Genomic DNA, 13,616 nt, shown 5'->3' on the forward strand with positions numbered 1-13,616 from the left:
AAGGAAAGCCCAGGTCCTGGTGGCTTCACTGCTGAATTCTATGAGACATTTAGAAAGGAACTACTGCCACTACTATTTCAACTCTTCAATGAAATCGAAAGGGAAGCAATAGTCCCAAATTCATTCCTGGAAGCAAGCATCACCTTGATCCCCAAAGCAGAGAAAGACCCAACCAAAAAGGAGAACTATAGACCAATCACACTAATGAACACAGATGCAAAAATCCTTAATAAGATACTGGCAATCAGAATGCAGAAGATCATCAAGAAGATCGTACACCCTGATCAAGTGGGATTCATCCCAGGTATCCAAGGATGGTTCAACATATGCAAGTCAATCAATGTAATACATTATATCAATTGAGCCCAGGACAAAAGCCATATGATTATCTCCATGGATGCAGAAAAAGCATTTGACAAAATCCAACATGCATTTATGATAAAAACCCTACAAAAAATTGGAATAGATGGTGTCTACCTTCAATTGATAGAAGCCATCTATGAAAAACCAACAGCCAATATCATACTAAAGGGTGAACAACTGAAATCCTTCACACTAAAATCAGGAACAAGACAAGGATGTCCACTGTCACCCCTCTTGTTCAATATAGTTCTGGAAGCATTTGCCACGGCAATTAGACAAGAGAAAGAAATAAAAGGAATAAAGATAGGTAATGAAGAAGTCAAATTGTCATGATTTGCAGATGACATGATACTCTATATAGAAGACCCCAAGAACTCACCAAAAGTCTTCTAGACTTAATAACCAAATTCAGTCAAGTAGCTGGTTACAAGGTCAACACACAAAAATCAATAGTTTTCCTCTACACCAATGACAGACTCACTGAGAGAGAAATAGGGCAAATAATTCCTTTCACAATAGCATTCAAAAAGCTGAAAAACCTAGGAATCAACCTAACGAAGGAAATCAAAGACCTCTTCTCTGAAAAGAGAGATTGAAGATGATATCAGAAAATGGACAGACATCCCCTGCTCCTGGGTAGGAAGGATTAATATAGTGAAAATAGCCATACTTCCCAAACTGCTATGTAGAATTAATGCAATTCCAATTGAGATCCCAGCAACATACTTCATGGACCTTGAGAAAACAATCCAAAAATTCATTTGGAACAAGAAGAGACCCAGAATAGCAAAAGCAATTCTAGGTAACAGAGACATGGCAGGGAGTATCACAATCCCCAACCTGCAACTCTACTACAAAGCTACTGTGATAAAAACAGCATGGTACTGGCAAAGAAACAGACTTGAGGACGAGTGGAACAAATTAGACGTTGCAGAAACAACACCAGACACACTCAGCCATCTCATCTTCGACAAAGGAGCCAAACACCCTCAGTGGAAGAAAGATAGCCACTTTAATAAATGGTGCTGGAAAAATTGGGTTTCAACTTGCCAAAGATTAAAACTAGACCTATATCTCTCACCATGAACTAAACTAAAGTCAAAATGGATTAAAGGTCTAAATAATGAAATAGAAACTCTGAACCAGTTGGAACAGAGGGTAGGTAGAACCCTTGAAGATATCGGTGTAGGAAAAGACTTTATTAACAAAACCCTAGTTGCCCATGAAGTAGCACAAGCAATCAACAAGTGGGATCTCTTCTTATTAAAAGGCTTCTGCACAGCAAGAGAAACCACCAGCAATGTGAAGAGACAACCCACAGTGTGAGAAAAAACCTTCACCTGCTCTTCCTCAGACAAAGGTCTACTATCTTGAATCTATAAAGAACTTAAAAAGATCAGACCTCCCAAATTTAAAGACCCAATCCAAAAATGGGCATCTGAAATGAACTGACATTTCTCAGACAAAGAAGTAGAAATAGCAAATAAATACATGAAAAAATGTTCAGCATCACTGGTCATTCAACAGATGCAAATGAATACAATGCTGAGATTCCACCTCACTCCAGAAAGAATGACTGCTATCATCAAATCAACCAATAACCAATGCTGGTGGGGCTGTGGGGAAAGAGGAACCCTGCTCCACTGCTTTTGGGAGTGTAGACTGGTGCAAGCACTGTGGAAATCAGTATGGAGATACCTCAAAGAACTAGGACTGGCAGTCCCATTTGACCCTGCTATTCCACTGCTGGGGATCTTCCCCAAAGAATTAAAAGAATCATACCACAGTGATATATGTGTGCCCATGTTCATAGCAGCACAGTTTGTGATAGCTAAAACTTGGAAACTGCCCAAATGCCCATCAACTGGAGACTGGATAAAGAAAATCTGTTTTTTTTTTAAATAAAATGGAGTACTACTCAGCCATAAAAAATGAGAAATTAGAGACATTTATAGCTAAGTGGATACACCTTGAGGCCATACTTTTAAGTGATACAAATAGGACACACATGTATAAACACCCAATAGTTTCTCTGGTGTGAGAAGCTGAAAGTGTAAATAAGGAATAGGTAATGTGAAATAGGAAGAAAAGGGGCAAAGGGGAAGGAAGTGGGAGGGCTAGGGGAAAGGATAGAAGGGAATGGGATTAATATGAGAAAAATGGGAACAAAATCTTTGTAAATAGGGAGGAATCGAGGGGTTGAAGAGAGGGCTGGCCAAGGGTGAAAAATAAGAATGAAGAGAGACTATGTAAAGGTGCAAATTTCCAATGATGAATGTCATTATATTGTATACCTAAAATGTACCAATGATTAGAATGAATAATTGATAATGCAAAAGAGGAAGAAACGGTCCAAAGATGTAGCGGTAGTAGGAGGGGCAGGGGAAAGGAAAGAAGGGAAAGGAAAAATGCTGAGAAATGGAAAAAATGGAAATAAAGTCTTTGTAAGTAGGGAAGGGTGGAGGGCGGTATGGGTGGAGGGCGGGAAGGGAGGGCTAGGAAAGGGGAAAAAATAAGAACCAAGATGCATTATGTAAAGGTACAATTCCCAATGAGAAATGTAATTGTGTTGTATACCTACAATGTACCAATGAAAGAATTTAGTAAAATATATCAAAAATGAAAGAAAAATTACATATTTAAGAATTAACTTAATGAAGGAAGTAAAAGGTCTCTACAATGAAAACTTCAGCATTGTGAAAATGGAGATTGAAGAAGACATCAGAAAATGGAAAGATATTTTGTTCTTGGATAAGCAGAACCAATAGTGTCAAAAAGGCCATGCTTCCAAAACTGATATACAGATTTGACACATTCTCAGTCTAAATACCAATTGCATTCCTTACACAACTAGCAAAAGCAATCCTAATATACATATGAAACCAGAAGAGAGTTAAAACAATCCTGGACATCTATAGCAAATCAGGAGGCATCATAATCTCTAACTTCAAAGCATATTACAAAGCTACAGTGATTAAAAAATGCATGGTACTGGCACAAAAACAGACATGTGGATCAATGGAACAGACGAGATAGAGGATGTAGAAATAACCTTAGACATGTTTAGCTATCGATTCTTTGTCAAAGGGGCCAAAAACATATGCTGGAGGAAAAACAGCCTCTTTAGCAAATAGTTCTGGGAAAACTGGCTATCCACATGTAGAGGATTGAATTTAGACCTATATCACTTACCATGTACTAAACTGAAATCAAAATGGATCAAACATCTAACTGTTAAAACAGAAACTTAATTTTCTTGGAGATAAAATAGGTAAAACTCTTGAAGATATGAGCATAGGCAAGAAATTTCTGAACATAACCCCAGAAATAATACCAAGAATGAACAAATGAGATAATATAGAATCAAAATCTTCTGCAGAGCAAAGTAAACAACCGTCAGAATGAAGAGACAACCTACAGAATTGGAAAAAAAAAAAACCACTTTTGCCAGCTATTCCTCAGACAGAGAACTAATATATAGTATGTATAGCAAGCTCAAAAAAAGTAAAACTCCAAAATAAAAAAATCCAGCCAAAAAAGGACCACTGAAATGACTAGACACATCACAGAAGAAAAAGAACAAATGGCCAATAAATTTATCAAAAATATTCACCATCTCTGGCCACTAGAGAAATGCAAATTAAAGCAACACTGAAATTTAGTATTATTCCAAAAAAAATGCTATCATCAAGAAATTAAAGTTGGTGTATTGCATATCTAAAATGTACCAATAAACTTAATGGAAAAAAAAAGAAATCAAATAATAATAAATGCTGGCAAGGATGTAGAAGAAAAAGGAAACTTTTTAAATTGTTTGTAGAAATGTAAACTAGTATAATTATAGAAATCAATATGGAAATTCCTAAAAAAACTAAAGCTCCATTTGGCTGAGCTATTCTACTAGGTGTCTTCCTAAAAGAGTCAAACACATCATATTATAGTGATATGTGCATAGCCATATTTATAGCCACACAATTCATGATAACTAAATCTTGGAAGTGGTCTATATATCCATCAGTAGATTAGTGGATAAAGAAAGTGTCATATTTACATATAATAAAGTATTATTTTGCAATAAAGAAGGATAATCTTGAGTCATTTGGAGGAAAAGTAGATATATCTTGAGACCATATTGCTAAGTGCTGAATCACAGGTTTTCTCTTAGAACAGAAACTCAAAATATGAATAAAGACCAAAATAAAGGCAAATAATAGAAAATAGGGAGACAGATCATTTCAAAATGGAAGGGGACTGTTGTGGCTTGTGTTTAGATCCCCCAAAAGCCTCATGTGGATGAGGTGGGGGTTTCTTTTCCAGAGGTGGCTGAATCTGGAATGTGTGATGCTGGGATAAAGAGGGTGCAATCACTAAATCATTGCACGTGAGTGATTGTTTTGGTACTGCTCTAATCCCAGTAGTATGGATGGGACAAAAGGGGCAGAAAGATGCTGTTAAGACTCCTTGTTGCCTTTGCTACCTTCTGTGAGCCATGTTGTTTCTCTTCTGTGATGACTGTTTGCCATGCCTGCTTTGGAGCCAGCCAATTATGGGCTGAAACCTCTACAAAGTGTGAGCTAAATAAACCATTCCCTGATGAGAGAAAAGTAACTAAAACAGGGACCAGGAGTTGGAGGGAAGGAGGATGGAGATGAAAGAGAAGAAAAATGAATGTTTTATGTACATGTACCAGCTCCCCAGTAGGAGTGTAATCATTATATCCTGTAAATATCTACTAAAAAATTGAAGAAATTAAATAAATGAATACATGAATTATAGAATTGATCAGTAGTAGGCCTGAACCACCAGAAATGGCAATGGAAATCATTCAAGAGAAGGAAAACAATGCCCATTGAAAGCCTACACAAGGAGTGTGGAATAAGGAGGGTCCCTGATTTCTGATGGTTGGACTTAATATTTTTGACTTCACAAAGGTCAAAGGTGATGTGCATTCAGTATATACTGCATTTTAAATTTTGAATTTGATGTTTTTATGGGCTAATGATATGCTCTACTATTGATACTTCTTTTTTTTTAATTCTTTTATTGGTACATTGTAGGTATACAACACAATTCCATTTCTCATTGGGAATTGTACCTTTACATAATGCATCTTGGTTCTTATTTTTTCCCCTTTCCTAGCCCTCCCTTCACCCCCTCCACCCTTCCCTATTTACAAAGACTTTATTTCCATTTTTTCCATTTCTCAGCATTTTTCCTTTCCCTCCTTTCCTTTCCCCTGCCCCTCCCACTACCCCTACCCCTTTGGACCTTTTCTTCCTCTTTTGCATTATTGATTATTCATTCTAATCATTGGTACATTTTAGGTATACAATATAATGACATTCATCATTGGAAATTTGCACCTTTGAATAGTCTCTCTTGGTTCTTATTTTTCATCCTTGCCCAGCCCTCCCTTCAACCTCTCCATTCCTCCCTATTTACAAAGTTTTTGTTCCTATTTTTCCATTTTCTCATATCAATCCCATTCCCTTCTATCCTTTCCCTTAGCCCTCCCACTTCCTTCCCCTTTGCCCCTTTTCTTCCTATTTCACATTGCCTATTATACATTTTAGTCCTTATTTACACTTTCAGTTTCTCACACCAGAGAAACTATTGGGTATTTATACATGTATGACACTCTTTCTTGGTGCTGGGTCGCCAGGAGCTACATCTCCCCTGAGTCAGCCATAAGAGATATTCAACACTGTGTTAAAAAATAGACTTTGAGGGCCTGGGATTTAGCTCAGTGGCACTGCGCCTGCCTCACAAGTGCAAGGTCCTGAGTTTGATACCTGGTACCAAAAAAGAAAAAAAAAAAGACTTTGTACCATAATTTTAAGTGATACAGATCAGACATACAAGTTTAAATGTCACATTGTTTCTCTTGTGTGAGAAGCCCAAAGGGTAAATAAGGTGCAAAATCTAGGACAGATATTGGAAAGCAAGAAGAACATGTTCCAATGGGAAGGGGAAGGGGAAGTGAAGGAAGGGAAAAGGGATTCGAAAAAAGAGAATGGAAGAAAAATAGTAGAAACAAAGCTTTTGTAAATGGGGATAGGAAGAAGGGTTTCAGGAAGGGGAAGGGAATGGGATAAAAGAATTAAGATATACTATGTACAGGTACAAATTTCCCCTGATGGATGTGATCATTTTGCATGGGAAACATGTACTAATAAAACAATAAGATGAAATGAAAAAATAGGCTTTGTGAAAACAAAAAGAAAGGCTGTATGTTAGAAGATTTTACCCAACTGTAGATTAATGTAAGTGTTTTGAGTATATTTATAGTAAATGAGGCTAAGCTAAATTGATTTCAAGTAGGTTAGGTTCATTAAAAACATTTGGACTGAAATATTTTCAATGTAGTGTATTTATCAGGATGTAACCTCATTCTAAGGTAAACCTCATTATTATACTGGATACAATAACTACATAGGGGAAGATAAAGGTGTGTGTGAATGTATGTGTGTGTGTGTATTTTACATGACCCTTTAATTTTGGGGTCATTTTAGATTTACTGAAATGTTACAAATATAGTGAAATTCGTACATATCCCCTTACCATCATATCTTATTTTGATATATCTGTGACAATGAAGGAATCAGCAATAATACATTCTTATCATTAACTAAACTTGATAATTTATATTTAACTAGCCTTTCTCTAATTTTTTTCCAATCCAAAATCCCATTCAAGAATTGGACATCCTGTTGTATTTCTTTCAGTTTCTATCAACAGTGACTTTTTCTCTAAATTCTCTTTTTTTGAGGACCACTGCACATTTTAGAAGTTCTAGTTAGATATTTTACAGAATTTACCTGACCTGCAATGGTCTTGTGCTTTCCTCATGGTTGGACTGGGGTTATCATTGTATTCTGTGAGGATGAATACAGAAGTAAAGCGCTTCTCTTATCACATTACATTATATCAGTGGTACATGGCATCAACATGATTTGTCATTGATGGTATGAGATATGAACACCCATCTGGTTCCTAGCATTCTCCATGGTCAAATTTTATGCCCCACTTTTAGTACTCTGTTCCTTGGAACCAAATCACTAAGTTCACATTCAGGAGGGGATTGATGTGTCGTAAATTCTCTGCTTGGATAGAAAAGTATCCATATAAGTTGTTTGAAATTCTTCTATAGTATTACACATTTTTAAACAAGAAGTTGCAGAGGAATACGTGGTGGGAGTCATCCCAGTATGAACTCTATGAGTGCAGAGAGCCTCTCTGTTCACCACTGAATATTCCGTTTCTTAAAAGAAACCAACAAAATATTCTTCCAATAATTGCATACTAAATGGATTTTATGAAAAGCAAGAACAAAATGCAAAAATAACTCAACATACTCTAAAAGTTCTTTACCTTTATTATATCTGGGAAAGAGGAAGTTAATTGCCTGCAATTGCTAAACTAGATTCTTAAACAAGATGTCCCAATATATAAAAACTGACATGGATGCAAATGTTCAAAAATGCTTTTAGATAATAAACTTGTTCTTTTTCCTGCTTAAAAAGACACCAGTCTCCCAGAATATTTTGTTCCACGGCTAGAGGAAAATGTCTCTCTGTTGAAGTATGCTTGGCATTTTCCTCTTAGGAGCAAGTAAATAAGTAGCTATTGTACTGAAATTCTCAGCTCTTGGGTAGTAGTCAATTTCTGCCATCTAGGAGAAGAGGAAATAATTAATCCTGTGGTATTTAAGGGTTGAAGTATTAGAATTTGCCCAAAGAATCCAAGCCACTAAGGAAAAATTGTGAACAAAACAACCTTTTTGTTCTTTTAATGTATGAGCCCACTATCTGCAATAATGCTTCACTGTCAAAGACAAATGTAAGGAAGAGATCTTTGATACTAAAACTAATAAACCAACAAGAGTAGAAGTTGCTGATAGGAAGCAAAAGATAGAGTTTGGATCTTACTCTTAGGAAAGCTGATATTTGAATTTTCCTATCCATGTCTGAGGCCTATTGCATACTGGGGAATATACCCATAAGAAAGGAGAGGCCAAACAGGAGAACTCATCAAAGCACTTACTCTGCAAGTACCATGGCTCAGTCCTCTAAAGGCCCATGTTTTGAAGGCCATTGGTGCATCGGGAGGTGGTGGAACCTATAGGACATAGGACCCATTGGGAAAAGTGAGGTCATTGGGTACATGCCCTGGAAAGGGATCTTGTGACACAGACCCCTAACCTTATCTTTTCTTTGCCTCCTGGCTGCCCTGAGATAAATAGGGTTCCTCTGCCACATGCCCGTACCAAGCAGTACTGTACCATGACAGGATCAAAGTAACCATGCCAAGTGACCATGAAACCTGTGAAACTAGGGGCCCAAATCTCCCCTTTTCAAGTTGATTATCTCAAGTGTTTTATGCCAGGAAGGGAAAGCTGGTTAACACTTAAAGAATCAAATTATGTTGCAAATATAAAACAGAAAATTTCTAATCATTATTGTTCATGGATTATGCAGGGATCACACTTCTACAATTTCCCTGGTTGCTGTGTTCGCAGCTGTGTATTCTTTAAAATACTTGGGGATAGACTGTGATGTAGTTAATAAGCACTTGAAATATTCAGCTTATTAATTCACATTGTAGAACTAGCTAAAGCAAAAGCTGCAAATATCACTGTCAGAGTCTACCCTGGAGTTAACAAAAGGGGTGGGAGAAATAATTTTTTCATCTGTAAAATAAGTGTTGTTTGAGTTCACTAAAAGTAGTACACCAGCAGCTCAGCCTCAGTAAGTGGTTACATGAAGCTGGCCAAGTAAGAACCTTCAGAGTTGACCCCAAAGTCAAAAACCCTGCTCTGTCCTGTTCTACCCATTTTAGAGTATTCTGTCTCCTAATCCAGATCAAAACTTAGTTCATCTTGTCTCTACTATGTTTTTATAGTTGGCTTTGCACATTTTTTTCTCTAGAAGTTGCTTATCAGAAATTATAGAGACAGGTAGCAGGGACTATATTGGCTTTTGTATAGATCATTTAAATTTTCCTTCTTCTTCTCAGTATCAGGGATCGAACTCAGGATCTTGTGCTTGCCAGGGAGGTGTGGCACCACTGAGCTAAATCCCCCGCCCTACATCATTTGATTTTTGTACTTGTAAAAATGTTCACATGTAGGGAAAGATTAGACTGGAGACTTTCTTTCCTTTTAGTGCTGTATGTGATAGTGAGGATGTGAGGCAGTGAGAGCTCTATTCTATTATTGTACAACCACTGGATCTTCCTGCCCCCACCACAAAGCATCTGACTGACTTAGAAAAATTTCCACAGGCAAAATACCTAACAGGAGATAAGAGTTCCAATTTCAGGAGAGAAGTTGTAACACTTTGTTTTAACCTGAAAAGATGAGAAAAATGTGAAAGAACTCTACATATTAATATAGAAACTCATGTAAAAAAATCGTCCCTACCCCGGGCCCTGCGGCATGATGGGAAGCATACAGATAGCAAAGCAGTGGCCAACAAAAGAACTCATCAAACTGCCTACTCCGCTTGCAGCACGGCACAGTGGTTGCTACAGTTTAGATTTTGAATACCTCCAAATGCCCATGTCTTAAAGCTTGGTCCCGAGCCCGTGCTGCTACTGGGAGTTGGTGGAACTGTTAGGAAGTGGGACGCATGCCCTGCAAAGAGATTCTGGGACCAGGCCATTTGTCAGGGTGAGGTATATGTGGGAAGAGGAAGTTAGTCTGGTTTTCACTTTATGTACTTCTGCATTCTTCATAAGACAAGTACATTTATTTCAGAATATGTCAGAGAGAGAAAGAGGGAGAGGGAGAGAGAGGGAGAGGGAGAGGGGGAGGAAGAGGGAGAGACAGAGAGAGAGAGAAAAGAAAGTTCCATGAGACAATGTGTATTTATATGCATGTAAATCTATGGATAATTTGATGGATATTAATTCTACTCTAGCAGTGTGGGTTTTTAAAATTTTATTTAGGATTGGAGTGGGTATATGATTTGTTTACTTGTCTTCAGGTGTAAATTATTGTTAAAAAGGAAAAGAGTCAGCATTCCTTTTTCAACTATTTTGTCAGTGAATTCTTTTTTAAGTTTAAATCTAAACAAACAATTCTTTTACAGAAAAGGTGTTACAAAGCCATGCATTATATTGTACAATATCTGCTTACTTAACGCTGAATACATAGGCAACATCTTTTTTCTCTAAAACTTGAGTAAAGAAAATTTACATTAACAATCTAGAAATTCTCTGTAGTTATAGAAAAAATAAAATTAAAAATTGGTGGCATAACTTGGGAGATATTTTCCTAGTGTTTACTGTGTATTACATAATACACATTAAGGAACAAGGATGCTCGGTAATATAAACTTAAAAAACAACACTTCCCCATGATGACTGAAGGTGGGAGCAGATTTGATTTTTCCTCCCAAATAAAAGGAAATTCTGTTTTATTCTTCTTAGATCTTCCCCATTAGTACTATCTTTCTGGGTAAGAATTCCGACAATTCTCTGGTGCTTCCAGTTATCGTTAGAGTGGACTCTTCCTGTCTTCATGACTATGGAGTGATCCATTGCAATAATCCTACTGTGTGACTTTTCACTCATGGCTTAATTTCTTTAAGATATATTGTTCCCCTCCATGGGAAATAGATAATATGTATCTCTTATTTTTATTGAAAAATATTTAAGAAAACTATGTATAAAAACCTTTCAGTTTAGGGCCAGGGATTTAGCTCAGTGGCGTTGCCACCCGCCTCGCAAGTGCAAGGTCCCGAGTTCAATCCCTGGTACCAAAAAAAAAAAGAAAAGAAAAAAAAAGAAAAAAAACTTTTAGTTTAGAGCATGCTAACTCTCAGTAAATGTTAGATGCTTTCCTTTTTTATATATGTACATATTTTTATTACTATAAATATCATCATCTTCATTATCATATTTTTCAATCTATATGGACAGACAACTTTTAAGATTAGTTTTGATATTTGGGTGCAACATTGAATTAATATTCACATAGTTGGATTTTTATTTGCCTCTAACTCATTTAGTATGTTTTAAGCTGCTACATATACAAAGTAGCGAAATATTCCAAATCATTTAAAAATAAAAACACAGAATAAAGAATTTTTTCAAATCAATTAAAAATGAAAAATGCTATTAGAAAAGCAGGAGGTCATGAGCAAGCATTTTGCAAGACAGATTCTCCAAATGGCTGATAAATATATAAAATTGGGCTCAAACTCATAAGTAATTAGCATAAGACAAATTGCAAAGAAATTTCAGTGCTCATCATACCTTTGATAAGGACTAAAATAAAAATTAGCAAATTCTATGTGCTACCAAGAATGGGGGGAAACTTAAACTTTTGTTTGTTGCTTTGGGAATATGGAACATTGGGAATTGGAAAAAATTATAAACATTTTGTATTTTACCTGAACATTCAGGTTAAGGACAAAGATTAACATAGTCAACAGAAATGCATGTACAAGTACACTAAAAGACACATATAAAAATGTTTATACTAACACTATTTACAGTAGTCAATGAATGAATAGAATTCATGGGTGGATTGATAAATGGTTTGTGATGTATTCATACAGTTGAATATAGCAATGAAAATGGATAAGTTTTTCAGTAAGAAGCATTACGGATTATTATTTTAATAGTAGGCACAATACTATAATGAGTAAAATCCCCCACAGATATAAAAAATGTTCATAGAATGTGAATCTAAGTTCAAAACTCAACGAAATTAATTACTAGTTTAGCAATCAAAATGGTAGTCCTTTAGAGACGAGATTAAGAAACAGAAGGAAACATACGAGAACCTATGAAAATGCTGGCAATATACTATTTCTCATTCTGAGTAGAAATTTTATGGGTATGTTCATGTTTCGAATTTTTTTAGACCTACATAAACATTTTCTGTGTATAACAAATACAACTTTGGATTCTCTTGATATTATATGTATGTGTTATATTTCAATTTAAAATATAAAAATGATGAAATAAAGGGTGCAATCTCATAAACAGTGGTGTAACTCACTTAAACTGTTAGATGAACTCTATGCTTTTTGTTTTGTTTGTAGATATGGAGAGGTGAATTTGGGGATGTTAACTTTAGCTTGGTAACTTGGTTAAAAAAAAGTCAATTTGCATATCTTTTTCTGGTGTTAACAGAAATTTGTCAAACAAAGTTTGCCTTGTTTCAACAGTGGCTTTTGGATTTTAGATCAAAATACATCAACTATTATTCCTTATTTTGTATTCCATATTTATACATGCTGGCTTGTGGTCTCTGAAGAAGCTCCTAGGCCTCCTTCATATCTCTTTCACAGCTGTTTGAATACAGAACATTCATCTGAAGTAGTTTTTTTTTTTTTTTTTTTTCTGTACCGGGGATCAAACTCGGGTCCTTGCGCTTGCGAGCCAGGCGGCGGAACCACTGAGCTAAATCCCCGGCCCCATCTGAAGTAGATTTCTAACCTTGTACTTCTGGCCTGAGACCTTCTAGCTTACCTCACCTGCAGCATTATCTGAATGAAATATTCTTCTATAAAGAGCATTGTAAAAAGCAAGTCATTAGCTTCTCCAAATACAATTTGTGATAATAATTATAATTCCTTACAGGTATTTGGTGCTCACCAGGTGATCTTGTTTCTCTTGATTTTTGTTTCATTTGCTGTGTTCTTCCTCTGTTTCAACTCATTTTCCAGTCTATAGAGTTTGCTACCTCATCACCACTGCTACCACCCTCGTTCAAGACATCTTTGTCTTGTATCTGACCTATTGCACTATCTTTGCTCCTATTTTTTCCAAATCTAATCAAACCTGGAGATGGAGCTGAGATTCTCATAGCTCAGCTGTGGTACACATGACCCAGGGTGGAGAGCTCATGGTCATTCATGGAGCTCAAGTCAAGCTTGGTGCCATTCAGCTTCCCCTGCGAGCTATAGTTTCTAGTCTGACTCCCTGCTCAGTGTTTTGGTAGCCTCTTTATTTCCAGCATTTTCAGTTTCCAATTAGAGGTCCATATGAATTTAAAATATATTTTGTTCTCCAAATCTAGATTTGAAACATGAAGGGGAATAACTCCATTTTCTCCATGTGCTATTTTGACTGAAAATCTCTACATATATTGAAAAAGGCCTGAGGTTTAAGTAACAATCAATTGATAGCTGCTATTTCACACTGCATTTTCTCATATGTTTTTACTTGAGACCCATTACAGTCCATATTTTAAGAAGTCAGTATGGCTTCTTTCTTTTTCTGTAGACAAAATAGATTTT

The sequence above is a fragment of the Heterocephalus glaber genome, unplaced genomic scaffold (genome assembly GCF_053883595.1).
Source record: "Heterocephalus glaber isolate CG9 unplaced genomic scaffold, H.glaber_assembly_v1.0 deba00000347, whole genome shotgun sequence".
NCBI classification, from domain to species: Eukaryota; Metazoa; Chordata; class Mammalia; order Rodentia; family Bathyergidae; genus Heterocephalus; species Heterocephalus glaber.